The sequence below is a fragment of the Lacerta agilis genome, chromosome 2, assembly GCF_009819535.1.
Source record: "Lacerta agilis isolate rLacAgi1 chromosome 2, rLacAgi1.pri, whole genome shotgun sequence".
In the NCBI taxonomy this organism is placed as follows: Eukaryota; Metazoa; Chordata; class Lepidosauria; order Squamata; family Lacertidae; genus Lacerta; species Lacerta agilis.
In genome coordinates, this window is record NC_046313.1 from 9,688,136 (window position 1) to 9,702,375 (window position 14,240).

A 14,240-nucleotide genomic window follows, 5' to 3' on the forward strand; every position below is an offset into this window, starting at 1 on the left:
TTCTGGTGCTGGAGGAGTCGCTTGAGAGTCCCATGGACTGCAAAAAGATCAAAATTATCCATCCTTAAGGAAATCAGCCCTGAGTGCTCACTGGAAGGGCAGATCCTGAAGTTGAGGCTCCAATACTTTGGCCACCTCATGAGAAGAGAAGACTCCCTGGAAAAGACCCTGATGTTGGGAAAGATGGAGGGCACAAGGAGAAGGGGACAACGGAGGATGAGGTGGTTGGACAGTGTTCTCGAAGCGACTGGCATGAGTTTGGCCAAACTGCGGGAGGCAGTGGAGGATAGGCGTGCCTGGCGTGCTCTGGTCCATGGGGTCACGAAGAGTCGGACACGACTGAACAATTGAACAACAACAACAAATGGAGTTAAGGAGCTGCCTTGTACTGAATCAGACCATTGCTCCAACTAGCTCACTATTGCCTGACACTGACTGGCAGAGTACTCCAAGATTTCAGACATGGCTCTCTCTCAGATTTACCTGGAGTCGCTTGCACTGAACTCTGGGAATGTCAGTGTGCCAAGCAGATGCTCTCCCACTGAGCTATGGTGCTTCCCTGAAAGCAAAAAGGAGCCAGGGCACAAAATAGTCCAAGAAATCTATTGGTTTTTGTTGCTGAAGTTCTTGTTTTTGGTCTGAGCCCATGGAAAACATTGGAGTAAAACAGTATACTATGAGTCCCACCACAAGAACCTCCCTAAAACTGATCTACAGAAGCAAACATGCTGCACTCATATCACTTTCCTGGGTGTAAGCAGCACTGAATTCAACAAGTCTTACTTCATAGTAGCATTGTGCTAGCTATAAGGGCTTTTCTTCAGACAAGACACACATGGATTTGTTCTGGAAAATTCTAATACCCTGTTAAAATGTCCTCAGAATGTATTTGTATACTCTTTCTTGTGGCTGTTTGTGAGGGTTAACAGCAGCGGAAATTTCAGCAGCGCCCCGTGTGACGCCAAAATCCGCCCCCTTCCAGCAAACCAGTTGCACTTCCCTAAATTCACCTCAACACAGGGTGAATTGCCTTTCTTATGTACCATATTTCTAATCCTTACTTCCTTTTTTCCCCATTTCTAATCCTCGAAATCTCCAATGTTCATAAAAAATGCACTGGACAAGACGCCAGTTATGAATTACTCACCGACTATGACAGGGAAGAGGAACTGTGGTCCTCCAGGATTCACTGGACCCTCTACGTGTTATTGGACTCCAACTCCCATCATCCCCAATCAGCACAGCTAATGATCAGGGATGATGGGAGTTGTAGTCCAACAACATCAGAGGGCCACAGGTTTCCCACCCCTGAGCTACGGATTTCCTCCATTACATGATGAAAGGAAATTATCCACACCCATAAACCCAATTTATAGTTCAAATGGTCACAGATGCCAAAACTTGTGAGCTCTCTGATAATTGTAGCATTCCTAACATCTGGAGACAGATGCTCTGTTATACTGGATGTAACCATAAAAGTGTACTCTCTTTGCCACGAGAGCCATCTTGTCTGGTCTGAACTGCATTGTTTTCAGTGCTTTGGGAAGGAAAAGTGAGCATTCTCTTTTTATGTTACTTTCAGCAAAAATGAATTTTTTTAAAAGGTCCTGCAGCCCATCCCTCGACCCCCAAATTAAATATTTTTTTTAAAATTAATATTGTCTTTAAAATTGCAACCTGAGCCTTTTGATGCTTAAATTATTGTGTAATCACTCACACCCAAGTAGAGTGAAAATACACCTTGGCATAAAATATTACACAATAAACCCATGCCCTGTTGTGTCTTAATGCTTAATTAGCCCATGTAACGACATGATTCGAAATAACCCAAATGGGATTGCGTCATGTGACTTGTTAAAGCAAAGGCGAATTAGTAGCTGCTAAGCGAACTGCAAAGAGAAAACTATTTTGCCACCTTGTTTCATGGACCAGTAATGGTCAAGAGATTTGATGGGAGAAGGTGGAAAACTCCGAGAGTCAGTGGAGCAGCAACAACGAAAATTGCATGCTGAACCATATAATTTGCTTTTATTTGATGTCTTGTCCTGACCCAGTTTGAGACAAGAATAGCAAATGGCATTAAGGAGTCATAGTTGCATTTAAGAGAGAAAGAAAGCTGGGGATGGAGCTTGGCTTGGAGTTGTGTCTAAACATGAGAAAAACAGGTACCGGTAAGTCTTGGTTACCAAGTCGAAGGCAGAAACTTGGAATACAGCAGTTTGGTGGGCGAGAAACCCAGAGATACAACTGCATAGTATTATGACCTTGCAAAGCAAGGCAGACCTGGGCCTTGGTCCATAGCTGTCAACTTTTCCCTTTTTTTGAGAAATTCCCTTATTCCGAATAGGATTCCTCGCAAGAAAAGGGAAACGTTGACAGCTATGCCTTGGTCTGGTTAATAGATAGAGATAGTTCTTAAGTGAGTATTGGTGGCTAGGAAAAATTGCTTAAATGAGCATTGTTGGCTTGTGTTGGGTGGTGGATACCACCTCTTGACAGAGCAAAGGATCACACCATCAAACTGCAGAAAATGAGAGGGACTAGCTGGAAGCTGCTATTAAATTGTCTTTTAATCAAATCACTTCCAGTCATCCCACTCGACCCGTAGTTTATCTACTTCACAGATTCTCATTCATAGCTGTGTGAAGTCCCTTCTAGATTAATGCTTATTGTGCCAAAGGGAATTTAATGTGGTGTGTGCGGTTATGGGATGCTCATGAATATGGCTGTGTGAAATGGGTATAATCTGACATGTACACGATACCATGAAAGTTGAATTGCTTGTCCCTGCTCTAAAGGAGATGGTGTAGCACACGGTATTTCACAGAAATGGCACTGTATCATACATTTTGAAAAACAATATTTTCCCATGAGTCTAGAAGGATCCTAATACCCTACCCCAGATGACTCTGGGTCGCTCTGGGTGGCCTGGCCTGCACCAATCTGGCCAAAAACCATCAAATCAGCCCCATCTAATTTGGGCTTTGGGTGAATCTGCTACACAGTCCTAGTTCAATTCACATGCAGCTACAGCACTTAGCAAGTGATCTAATGCCTTTCAGAGGTTCTAAACCCTAATACACTTTCATACCCTCTGACATTTCTCTGATGAAAATTGTTGTTGTTGTTGTTTAGTCCACCCCATGGACCAGAGCATGCCAGGCACTCCTGTCTTCCACTGCCTCCCGCACTTTGGTCAAACTCATGTTAGTAGCTTCGAGAACACTGTCCAACCATCTCATCCTCTGTTGTCCCCTTCTCCTTGTGCCCTCCATCTTTCCCAACATCAGGGTCTTTTCCAGGGAGTCTTCTCTTCTCATGAGGTGGCCAAAGTATTGAAGCCTCAGCTTCAGGATCTGTCCTTCCAGTGAGCACTCAGGGCTGATTTTCTTAAGAATGGATAGGTTTGATCTTCTTGTAGTCCACGGGACTCTCACAAATAGGTCCTATTCCATAATAATAATACCCTGCCCATCTGACTGGGTTATCCCAATCACTCTTGACAACTTCCAACACTGAGGTCCAGCACCGAGGGTCTTCTGGCGGTTCCCTCACTGTAAGACGTGAGGTTACAGGGAACCAGGCAGAGGGTCTTCTTGGCAGTGGCCCCCTCCCTGTGGAACACCCTACCATCAGATGTCAAGGAAATAAACAACTCTCTGACTTTTAGAAGACATCTGAAGGCAGCCCTGTTTAGGGAAGTTTTTAATGCTTGGGTTTTTTGTGTTTTTAATATCCTATTGGAAGCCGCCCAGAGTGGCTGGGAGGCCTGGCCAGATGGGCGGGGTATAAGTAAACAACAACAACAAAACACAATAAAACATTAAACACTAAAAACTTCCCTATACAGGGCTACCTTCAGATATCTTCTAAAGGTTGTATAGTTGCTTATCTCCTTGGCTCAGTGGCCATACCCTCCAATATTTCTCTGATGAAAATAGGGGTGTCCTACCATGCTCTCCAACATTTCTCCAATGAAAACAGGGACACCCCAAGGAAAAGCGGGACATTCTCGGATCAAATAAAAAACTGGGATGGCTTCTTTAAATCCGGGACTGTCTCTGGGAAATAGGGGCACTTGGAGGGTCTGAACTTTACATGATTTTCACGAGGATAAAGAGGGCAACCATACATGCTGCCGTAAAGTCCTTGGATGAATTGCAGCATTAAAAAACCACCACAACAACAAACCCAACAGCCCCGATAAGACAGCTAATTAGACTGGAAAACCATGACATGAAGTCCATCTTCTCTCCTTGTGTTATTTTGAATTGCATTTCACTCATGCCCGACAGGCCTGTGTAATTGGGCTGCACATCACAACTGTCAGCAAGCAGACGGCACCTCCTGGGCTAGACCTGCAGCATGGGCAAGCCAGATGCATATCACAGCATATGTGCTGTGGCTCTGACTCCAGTTCCAGGTGCAACACAGTACATATGCACAGGGTTTATGCAGCTCTATATTTATTCTGATTAATTCCTCCCGCCCTGTCCCACATCAGCTGGATGGGTCGCGGTGTCTGCTCATCTCTTTATAAGAATCTTGCAAGTTAGGAGGAAGGGTGCCTTGCATGACTATCTTATGGGTTTAGCAGGGGGCATTGAATAAGTACCAACACCACTGTATATCTTTGCATAAGCTTATGCAAAACCTGTAGCCAGCATGGCAAAGCAGCAGTGGTGCAGATCTTCTCCTGGCTACCTAGAGTTTGGATTTGATATCCCGCTTTATCACTACCCAAAGGAGTCTCAAAGCGGCTAACAATCTCCTTTCCCTTCCTCCCCCCCAACAAACACTCTGTGAGGTGAGTGGGGCTGAGAGACTTCAAACAAGTGTGACTGGCCCAAGGTCACCCAGCAGCTGCATGTGGAGGAGCGGGGACGCGAACCCGGTTCCCCAGATTACGAGTCTACCTCTCTTAACCACTACACCACACTGGCTCTCCACAGATATCCACAGCCCTTCTCCAGAGCAAGGCAGAGAGGTAAAGAGCTAGATGCTGCCAACATGGAAGCAAAATGGGGAGAAAAAATAAGCAGGCTGATGGTGAGGAAGGGAGATGGCAGTGGTGGGAGAGAAGGAGAAGGAGAGGTTAATGCTGGGCGGGGCCATCTTTAGCATATGCGTTGCTGGGGTGCAAAGATCAGCCCAGCGCCCCCAAATTTAGTTTAGCCCCCAAATTAACCTTTATTATGCTTATGTCACTATTGTTGTTGTTCAGTCGTGTCCGACTCTTCATGACCCCATGGACCAGAGCACGTCAGGCACCCCTATCCTCCACTGCCTCCCGCAGTTTGGCCAAACTCATGCCAGTCGCTTCGAGAACACTGTCCAACCATCTCATCCTCTGTCGTCCCCTTCTCCTTGTGCCCTCCATCTTTCCCAACATCAGGGTCTTTTCCAGGGAGTCTTCTCTTCTCATGAGGTGGCCAAAGTACTGGAGCCTCAACTTCAGGATCTGCCCTTCCAGTGAGCACTCAGGGCTGATTTCTTTAAGGATGGATAAGTTTGATCTTCTTGCAGTCCGTGGGACTCTCAAGAGTCTCCTCCAGCACCATAATTCAAAAGCATCAATTCTTTGGCGATCAGTCTTCTTTATGGTCCAGCTCTCACTTCCATACATTACTACTGGGAAAACCATAGCTTTAACTATACAGACCTTTGTCGGCAAGGTGATGTCTCTGCTTTTTAAGATGCTGTCTAGATTTGTCATCGCTTTCTTCCCAAGAAGCAGGAGTCTTTTAATTTCCTGACTGCTGTCACCATCTGCAGTGATCATGGAGCCCAAGAAAGTAAAATCTCTCACTGCCTTCATTTCTTCCCCTTCTATTTGCCAGGAGGTGATGGGACCAGTGGCCATGATCTTAGTTTTTTTGATGTTGAGCTTCAGGCCATATTTTGCGCTCTCCTCTTTCACCCTCACTATTAGCATTTGATAAATAGTGCTCACGCCTGCGCAGCTCCAAAAGGAAGAAGACAAAGAACGCATTGGGAGTCAGTGTAAAGGAGGTGTCTGAAAGATGAGACGGGCGGGCATTGTGCACATGCGTGGGAGAGCCACCTCGGGCAGCCTTTCATTGTGGGAGCAACCTTATTTCAAGAGGAGCTGGGAGGGCCCTTGCGAGCACGCATATACGAGTTCTTCTTCCGGAGCCTGTGCGTGCTCCCATCGCTAGATAGGTGCATTCTCTTTCTGTCTGTCTCTCCCTCTTTCCTGTCACTCCCTCTCCTCCCGGCTTTGGTGAGCTGGACTTTCCAGAGACTTCTCCTTGCAGGTGGCGCAAGATCAGCCGTGTCAAAGGTGCCACTGACCTCGCTACCACATAGTAGCTCAATACAATATGCTTCAGCGGCGGGCACCTGGCGCCCCCCCGAATTCGGCGTCCGGGTGCCCCACACCCCCTGGGTAAAGATGGCCCTGATGCTGGGTGACACCTCCTGGCACCCATTTTGGACAGTAAAGTGTAGTCTTTTGAGCTGCTCCTGCACCTATCTCTTCCCCCACCCTTTTTGGCTACTGCATCTTCCTCCGAGCAAAATTAAGAGGTTTGGTGGCTGGGTCTCATCAGCACAGCACAGAACAAAACAACTGGGTTTGCGGGGGGCTGGACTACCCATTAGCAACGTCCCTACTGAGAAGAGGTCTGATGCTGCTTTCCAGACCTATCGAAGACCACCTGAATTCTATGGCTACTAAGTCGTTCTCTTTGTGCACGGAATTCCCTTCACAACCAGCATTCTTGCTTAATTGATAGTCCTGCAGATCTCGTAGGCCAATAGAACCCCACAAATGGGCATAAGCTGCCTATACGGAGCTGTTCAGCTGAGTGCCTACCCTTTGTAAATCACGTTAGAATCATTATTCTAAATCCCTTCCAAACAGTGAACGCTCTATAACTTTGTTTTATGATTTTAACAGGAAGGGTGAATTACCACTGGAACAAGGTGCCAAAATAAAAGGGTAGATTATTCATCATTTGCTTTCTGCAAGCTTGGATCAGGTGCCCTTCGGGAAGGGGGGGGGGCGGGAGGGAGTCTGCTTGCATGTTCTTGGGATTTGTCTGCCTTTTGTTACAGATCATATAATCAACAGTGAATGGCACCCACCTGGTTTCAATTATTAAGGGCAAACTGATGCACCCACACCTTTATGTGCCCCACATCTGTCGTCATATACAGGTGAAACTCGAAAAATTAGAAGATTGTGGAAAAGTCCATTATGTAAGCAATTGTTTTCATTAGCTACTAGAGTTTAATATATGAGATAGAATCATGACATGCAAAGCGAGATACGTCAAGCCTTTGTTTGTTATAATTGTGATGATTATGGCGTACAGCTGATGAAAACCTCAAAGCTGAAATTGTGAATTTGGGGTTCTCATCAGTTGTACACCATAATCATCACAATTATAACAAATAAAGGCTTGACATATCTCACTTTGCATGTCATGAGTCTATCTCATATATTAGTTTCACCTTTTAAGTGGAATTACTGAAAGAAACGAACCTTTCCACGATATTCTAATTTTTCGAGTTCCACCTGTATATGATGTCAGGTGTAGGGCAGGGGTGTGTGGCTTGGCTGAAATGGACTCATAGGCAAAATGGGGAGGCCTGGCCCATCAAATTAGGCCCTCAGACTGGAGATTCCCTTTTGTATGCAGATGATACCCAGCTCTACCTCTCTTTCAAATCAGAACCAGTGAAGGCGATGAAGGTCCTGTGTGAGTGTCTGGAGGTGGTTGGAGGATGGATGGTGGCTAACAGATTGAGGTTGAATCCTGACAAGACAGAAGTACAGTTTTGGGGGGACAGGAGGCGGGCAGGTGTGGAGGACTCCCTGGTCCTGAATGGGATAACTGTGCCCCTGGACCAGGTGCGTAGCCTGGGAGTCATTCTGGACTCACAGCTGCCCATGGAGGCACAGGTTAATTCTGTGTCCAGGGCAGCAGTCTACCAGCTCCATCTGGTATGCAGGCTGAGACCCTACCTGCCCGTGGACTGTATTGCCAGAGTGGTGCATGGTCTAGTTATCTCTCGCTTGGATTACTGCAATGCGCTCTACGTGGGGCTACCTTTGAAGGTGACCCGGAAACTACAACTAATCCAGAATGCGGTAGCTAGACTGGTGACTGGGACCGGCCGCTGAGACCACATAACACCGGTCTTGAAAGACCTACATTGGCTCCCAGTATGTTTCCAAGCACAATTCAAAGTACTGTTGCTGACCTTTAAAGCCCTAAATGGCTTCGGTCCAGTATACCTGAAGGAGCGTCTCCACCCCATCGTTCAGCCCGGACACTGAGATCCAGCGCCAAGGGCCTTCTGGCGGTTCCCTCACTGCGAGAAGCAAAGCTACAGGGAACCAGGCAGAGGGCCTTCTTGGTAGTGGCACCTGCCCTGTGGAACGCCCTCCCACCAGATGTCAAAGAAAAAAACAACTACCAGACCTTTAGAAGACATTTGAAGGCAGCCCTGTTTAGGGAAGCTTTTAATGTTTAATAGATTATTGCATTTTAATGTTCTGTTGGAAGCCGCCCAGAGTGGCTGGTTAAAAAAATAAATTATTATTATTATTATTATTATTTTGGTGCAATGTGGTATGGCTATAAGTTTATGCATAATAATGGTGCTGACTAGAGGCGGATGGGTCAGTCTGTTTCTGGACTCAGCTCCATTTGCTGCTGTTGTTGTTGTTGTTGTTGTTGTTGTTGTTGTTGTTTGTTTGTTTGTTTGTTTGTTTGTTTTTAAGGTGTTTTGAATGTGTTATAACACTGTGACACCAGATGGCGCTGTAGAGTTCTGTCTTTCGACAACGTGATTTCCCATTATGAGGTTTACAACGTGTTTTCCTGAAACAGTTTTTTTTATACGTGTCTAGTAGATCCAGCATTGCAAAATTTGGAATGCAAAATGACTACCTTCCAAGCTACAGGGAGTGTGTGCGAAACCTGCCAGTTCATACCAGATTTAACAGAGATAAAATTCCCTACGTCTCCTTAGAGGTTGCAAAAGTAGATGAAGATGTCGGATTACAACAGGAAAAGAAAAGATGAATGTAAAATGAGCATTTCACACAGAAATTCACAGGATGAAAACCCCCTTGCAAAATCAATGGATATGGAATATTTAAATATGAATGAAAGTCACCAGATCAGTGGCTGTTAAAATAAAGGATCAATATCGGAACAGATGCATTTGGACTAAATAAGAGTTTTTAGCAGGACAAAAGAAGAAGGACAACCTCCGAAGACCAGAGCACAGGAAGTCAAATAAAATTGTTTAATGTGGTATTGAATAATTGGCTCTTTTAATTGTATTGTATTTTGGTATTAATGTGCCTTTTATTGGATAGTTATAAATGAAAATTAATAAACATTATTATACTGCAAAAGTATATACATTTAACCTTGCACATGGGCATATTTGGAAAGGGAATATTTGCAAACGGTGCTTGGAAAATCCCCCTGTTTCTGCCCTAAGCCTTATATTTATCTGCATTCACCTTGGAATCAGGATTCCCAAGGCCACCGTGAAGCATCTTTTCCAGAAGTTTATGAATGAGGATGTGAAAGAGCATTTTTCATCCAATATTAATCTGCCGCTGGTTGGGTGAGGCTTGTGGAAGGCAATGAGATGTTTAACACAAGCTGCTCACTAAAACACAGTCATAGCTGCAGAGATCTCTCCTTCCCTTTGCTACATGCCTGCAGTACAGCAGAGCTGTAGATTTCAAGGCCAAGCGGTGTCACATAAGATTACATAGGCTTATCTCCTATAATAAAATGCAGGAAGACGGAATCTTCCACGGTTTAAAGTTATCTATGGCCACGTTTAGCTTAGAGAGGAACTCATGATATCATTTAAGAAAGTGAGTGGGGAAAAGGAGAGTGGAATCTCAAAAATTATGAATTATTTGTATGAATAATTTTTAATTATGGTGCTGGAGGAGGCTCTTGAGAGACCCATGGACTGCAAGAAGATCAAACCTATCCATTCTGAAGGAAATCAGCCCTGAGTGCTCACTGGAAGGGCAGATCCTGAAGCTGAGGCTCCAATACTTTGGCCACCTCATGAGAAGAGAAGACTCCCTGGGAAAGACCCTGGTGTTGGGAAAGATGGAGGGCACAAGGAGAAGGGGACGACAGAGGATGAGATGGTTGGACAGTGTTCTCGAAGCGACTGGCATGAGTTTGGCCAAACTGCGGGAGGCAGTGGAGGATAGGGGTGCCTGGCGTGCTCTGGTCCATGGGGTCACAAAGAGTCGGACACAACTGAACAATTGAACAACAACAACAAATGGAGTTAAGGAGCTGCAAATGGAGTTAAGCAGTGTTATCGAAGCTACTAACACGAATCTGACCAAACTGCGGGAGGCAGTGGAAGACAGGGGTGCCTGGCATGCTCTGGTCCATGGTGTCACGAAGAGTTGGACACAACTAAATGACTAAACAATGCTAAAAAACTGAGGTTGCCTTATACATGGATAGTGCATGGGGGGGGGGGACAGGTAATTGAACGTGCGATTGCCGGCTGCTGTTTGTAAGCAGGCAGGCGCTTGTTGGCTTCTGCGGTGCGAGCGATTGTCAGCGTTTGTCTGTCGGGTTAGTGATGTTCTGCACCCACTCCAAAAAAGCTCAACAACTCTGGGCCATCTCCCCCCATTTTCTTCAATTAGAGTCCCCAAAGTGGAAGACAGGAGTGTCTGGCGTGCTCTGGTCCATGGGGTCACGAAGAGTTGGACAGGACTAAACGACTAAACAACAACAACAACAATCTCAAAAAAAAGGGGATGGCGGAGGAGATCCAGCTTTGAGAAGTCCGGCAAGGGCTGTGCCATTACACTTCATCAATTGATGCAAACAAGACAAATGATTCCCTCCATTCGTAAGCAAATGCAGCAATAAATTAAGTAACTGACACCACGGTGGCTTTCTCACAAGCACTTTCCCCTGGACTCTCCATCCTTTCTTCACACACGTTTCCCAGAAGGCGTTGCTATCAAAATGTTACAGTCCAACATCATCGGTGGTTTCCTCCCATCCCGTGGCCTGGGTTCCACCCCACCCACACGCTAGTGGAAACCAGCACAAGAGATCCCACTCGCTTCCCCCATTTGCACCCCCCCCCATGCCTCCTCCAACTCTTCTCTGGAGCATCAGGAGAACTCCCAGAACAATATGGGCAAGAGGAGAAAGGAGCTTGTTCCATCTGGCAAGCAGGAATGCTGAAGCGCTCACACCCTGAAGAGCAGCCAATGAACTGGAGCGGAGACAAGGAAATGCATGTTGTTGTCCCATTTCTTTTACTAGGTGTGACTCAGCGGGAGATGTGTGGAGGAGACATGCCCCTCATAATGTTTATTTAGGCCTTCAGGGAGGACAAATGAAATGAAATTATATTGAGACATTCTGCTATGCGTCCAAAATATCAGGCTGCAACCACCCCAGGAAATTATAAATGTGGTCTTGACAGCTTCATACGACAGTCAATATTTGTCCAGCTGTTCAGTGTAAGCCCTGTCCTCATCGGGGTGTGCTCATGGGCCAAGAAAACTGCTTCTGTAGGAACCCTACACATGAGCAGCAGGAGCAGGAATGAGCACACTATCAGTTCATAGAATCGTAGAATTGTGGAGTTGGAAGGGATCTCAAGGATCATCCAGTCCAGCCTTGTATTGCAATTCAGGGATCACGGCTGAAGAATCGTGACAAATGGCCATCCAGCCGCCATGGAAGGAGAGTCCACCACCTCTCGTAGGAGTCCATTCCACTGTCAAACTGCTCTTACTGCCAGAAAGTCCTTCCTTGTATTAAGCCGCAATCTCCTTTCTCGTAACTTGAATCCATTAGTTCGGGTCTTACTCTCTGCTCCTCTTCTTCCCCATCCATGTTGCCTGTCGTTCTTCAACTTGTAGAAGGAAACTATGTGCAGTTAGGGAGCCACCTCTACTTGTGGAGTGCCCCCCGCCGCTGCCACCACCCAAATTAGAACCCTGCTTATACACCCCAATATTGCCTGATCAGAGCCATATATGCAAAATACAAATGGTTAGGATGAAAGAAAAGAGTGCCTCTGAGCACATCCTGAGCCTAGGAATCGGTTTTCAGCACCACAACTGAACAGAGCAGATAGCTCCACCCATGCAAGCATTTCTGCTTTCCTGGTGGAACAATCTGCCCTCCTCTCCCGCTGTTTGCTGTTCTAGGATTTTTTTGCCACCCTGAGCCAAACTGGGGGTTCTGGGGAGGGGAGGAAGAAGAAGAAGAGTTTGGATTTGATATCCCGCTTTTCACTACCTGAAGGAGTCTCAAAGCGGCTAACATTCTCCTTTCCCTTCCTCCCCCACAACAAACACTCTGTGAGGTGAGTGGGGCTGAGAGACTTCAAAGAAGTGTGACTAGCCCAAGGTCACCCAGCAGCTGCATGTGGAGGAGCGGAGACGCGAACCCGGTTCCCCAGATTACGAGTCTACCGCTCTTAACCACTACACCACACTGGCTCTCAGGAAGGGGGGGAAGCCCTGTTGTGCTAGTGGAAGCCCTTGTGTGTACCTTGTGTGTACTTCTGCTGATGGGACTAAGTAAAGGTAAAGGGACCCCTGACCATTAGGTCCAGTCGTGTCCAACTCTGGGGTTGCGGCGGTCATCTTGCTTTACTGGCTGAGGGAGCCGCCATACAGCTTCCGGGTCATGTGGCCAGCATGACAAAGCCGCTTCTGGTGAACCACGCAGCACATGGAAATGCCATTTACCTTCCCGCCGGAGCGGTACCTATTTATCTACTTGCACTTTGACGTGCTTTCAAACTGCTAGGTGGGCAGGAGATGGGACTGAGCAACGGCTACCTACCTGTAACTTAAAATACTAATCCTAATGACCTTGGCTCAGTATCAGATTAGCAACCAGTGATATCTCCGAGCACAGATGTTAAATGCTGACAAGGCATCATCATGCCTGTCGACAGGTGTGCTGCAGGTTCCAGTTCAAGTGTGAGAGAAGCCCCACGTAGAGCATATAGTGTCCTTATGAGGAACAGTTGATGGAATTGGGTATGTTTAGCCTGGAAGACAGGTGAATGAGAGGAGATATGGTAGCCACCTTCAGATATCTGAAGGGCTGTCATTTGGAAGATGGAGCAGCTTGTTTTCCGCTGCTCCAGAAGGTAGGACCCAAGGAAAAGGATTCAAATTACATGAAAGAAGATTCTGGCTAAACGTTAGGAAGAACTTTCTGACGGTAACAGCTGCTCAACAGTGGAACGATCTCCCTCGGGAGGTTGTGGGCTCTCCTTCCTTGGAGGTTTTTAAGCAGAGGTTGGATGGCCATCTGTCATGGATGCTTTAGCTGAGATTCCTGCATCGCAGGGGGTTGGACTAGAAGACCCATGGGGTACCTCCCAACTCTACGATTCTATGATTCTTGTTGTTGTTGTTCAGTCGTTCAGTCGTGTCCAACTCTTCGTGACCCCATGGACCAGAGCACGCCAGGCACGCCTATCCTTCACTGCCTCTCGCAGTTTGGCCAAACTCATGCCAGTTGCTTCGAGAACACTGTCCAACCATCTCATCCTCTGCCGTCCCCTTCTCCTTGTGCCCTCCATCTTTCCCAACATCAGGGTCTTTTCCAGGGAGTCTTCTCTTCTCATGAGGTGGCCAAAGTACTGGAGCCTCAACTTCAGGATCTGTCAACTCCAGGATGATTCTATAGAACTCTATGATTCTATAGAACTGCAAATCATCCAGAGATCTATCTGTGGAACCTGATCTGCCCATCTGTGCTGTCGCTCTGCAATAGCCTGCGGTGAGATGTGGGGAGAACCTGAAGTCCAGGGACTGAATAGAATCATCCAGATCTCTCTATCTTGCCCTTGGAACTGCCTTCACTGGCCCTTGCTTTGCACCTCAAGTGTTTTTGCCTGGCTGGAACATGTCCAACTCTGATGTTGCTAGTCTTCATGGAGGATAGAGAGGAGGTGTTAAGTGTGTGTAGAAGCTAGCCTATTGCATAAAGGCAAAAAATAATAATATTTGGTGCCCCCCCCTTTTCCTTTGGTCCTGCTCACCAAGGGCAAGTGGCCCTTGGAAGGTTGCCTAGAAGAGAAAGTGCCAAGCGACCTGTAGGGTGAAACGGTTTCCCCAATCTTTGCCCACAACATGTGTCTGAGCACCCTAGCAGGTCTCCTCTTTCACTCTTCCCCATGACCTGCATCCGAAAGGGGTGAAGGGATGGGGAGAA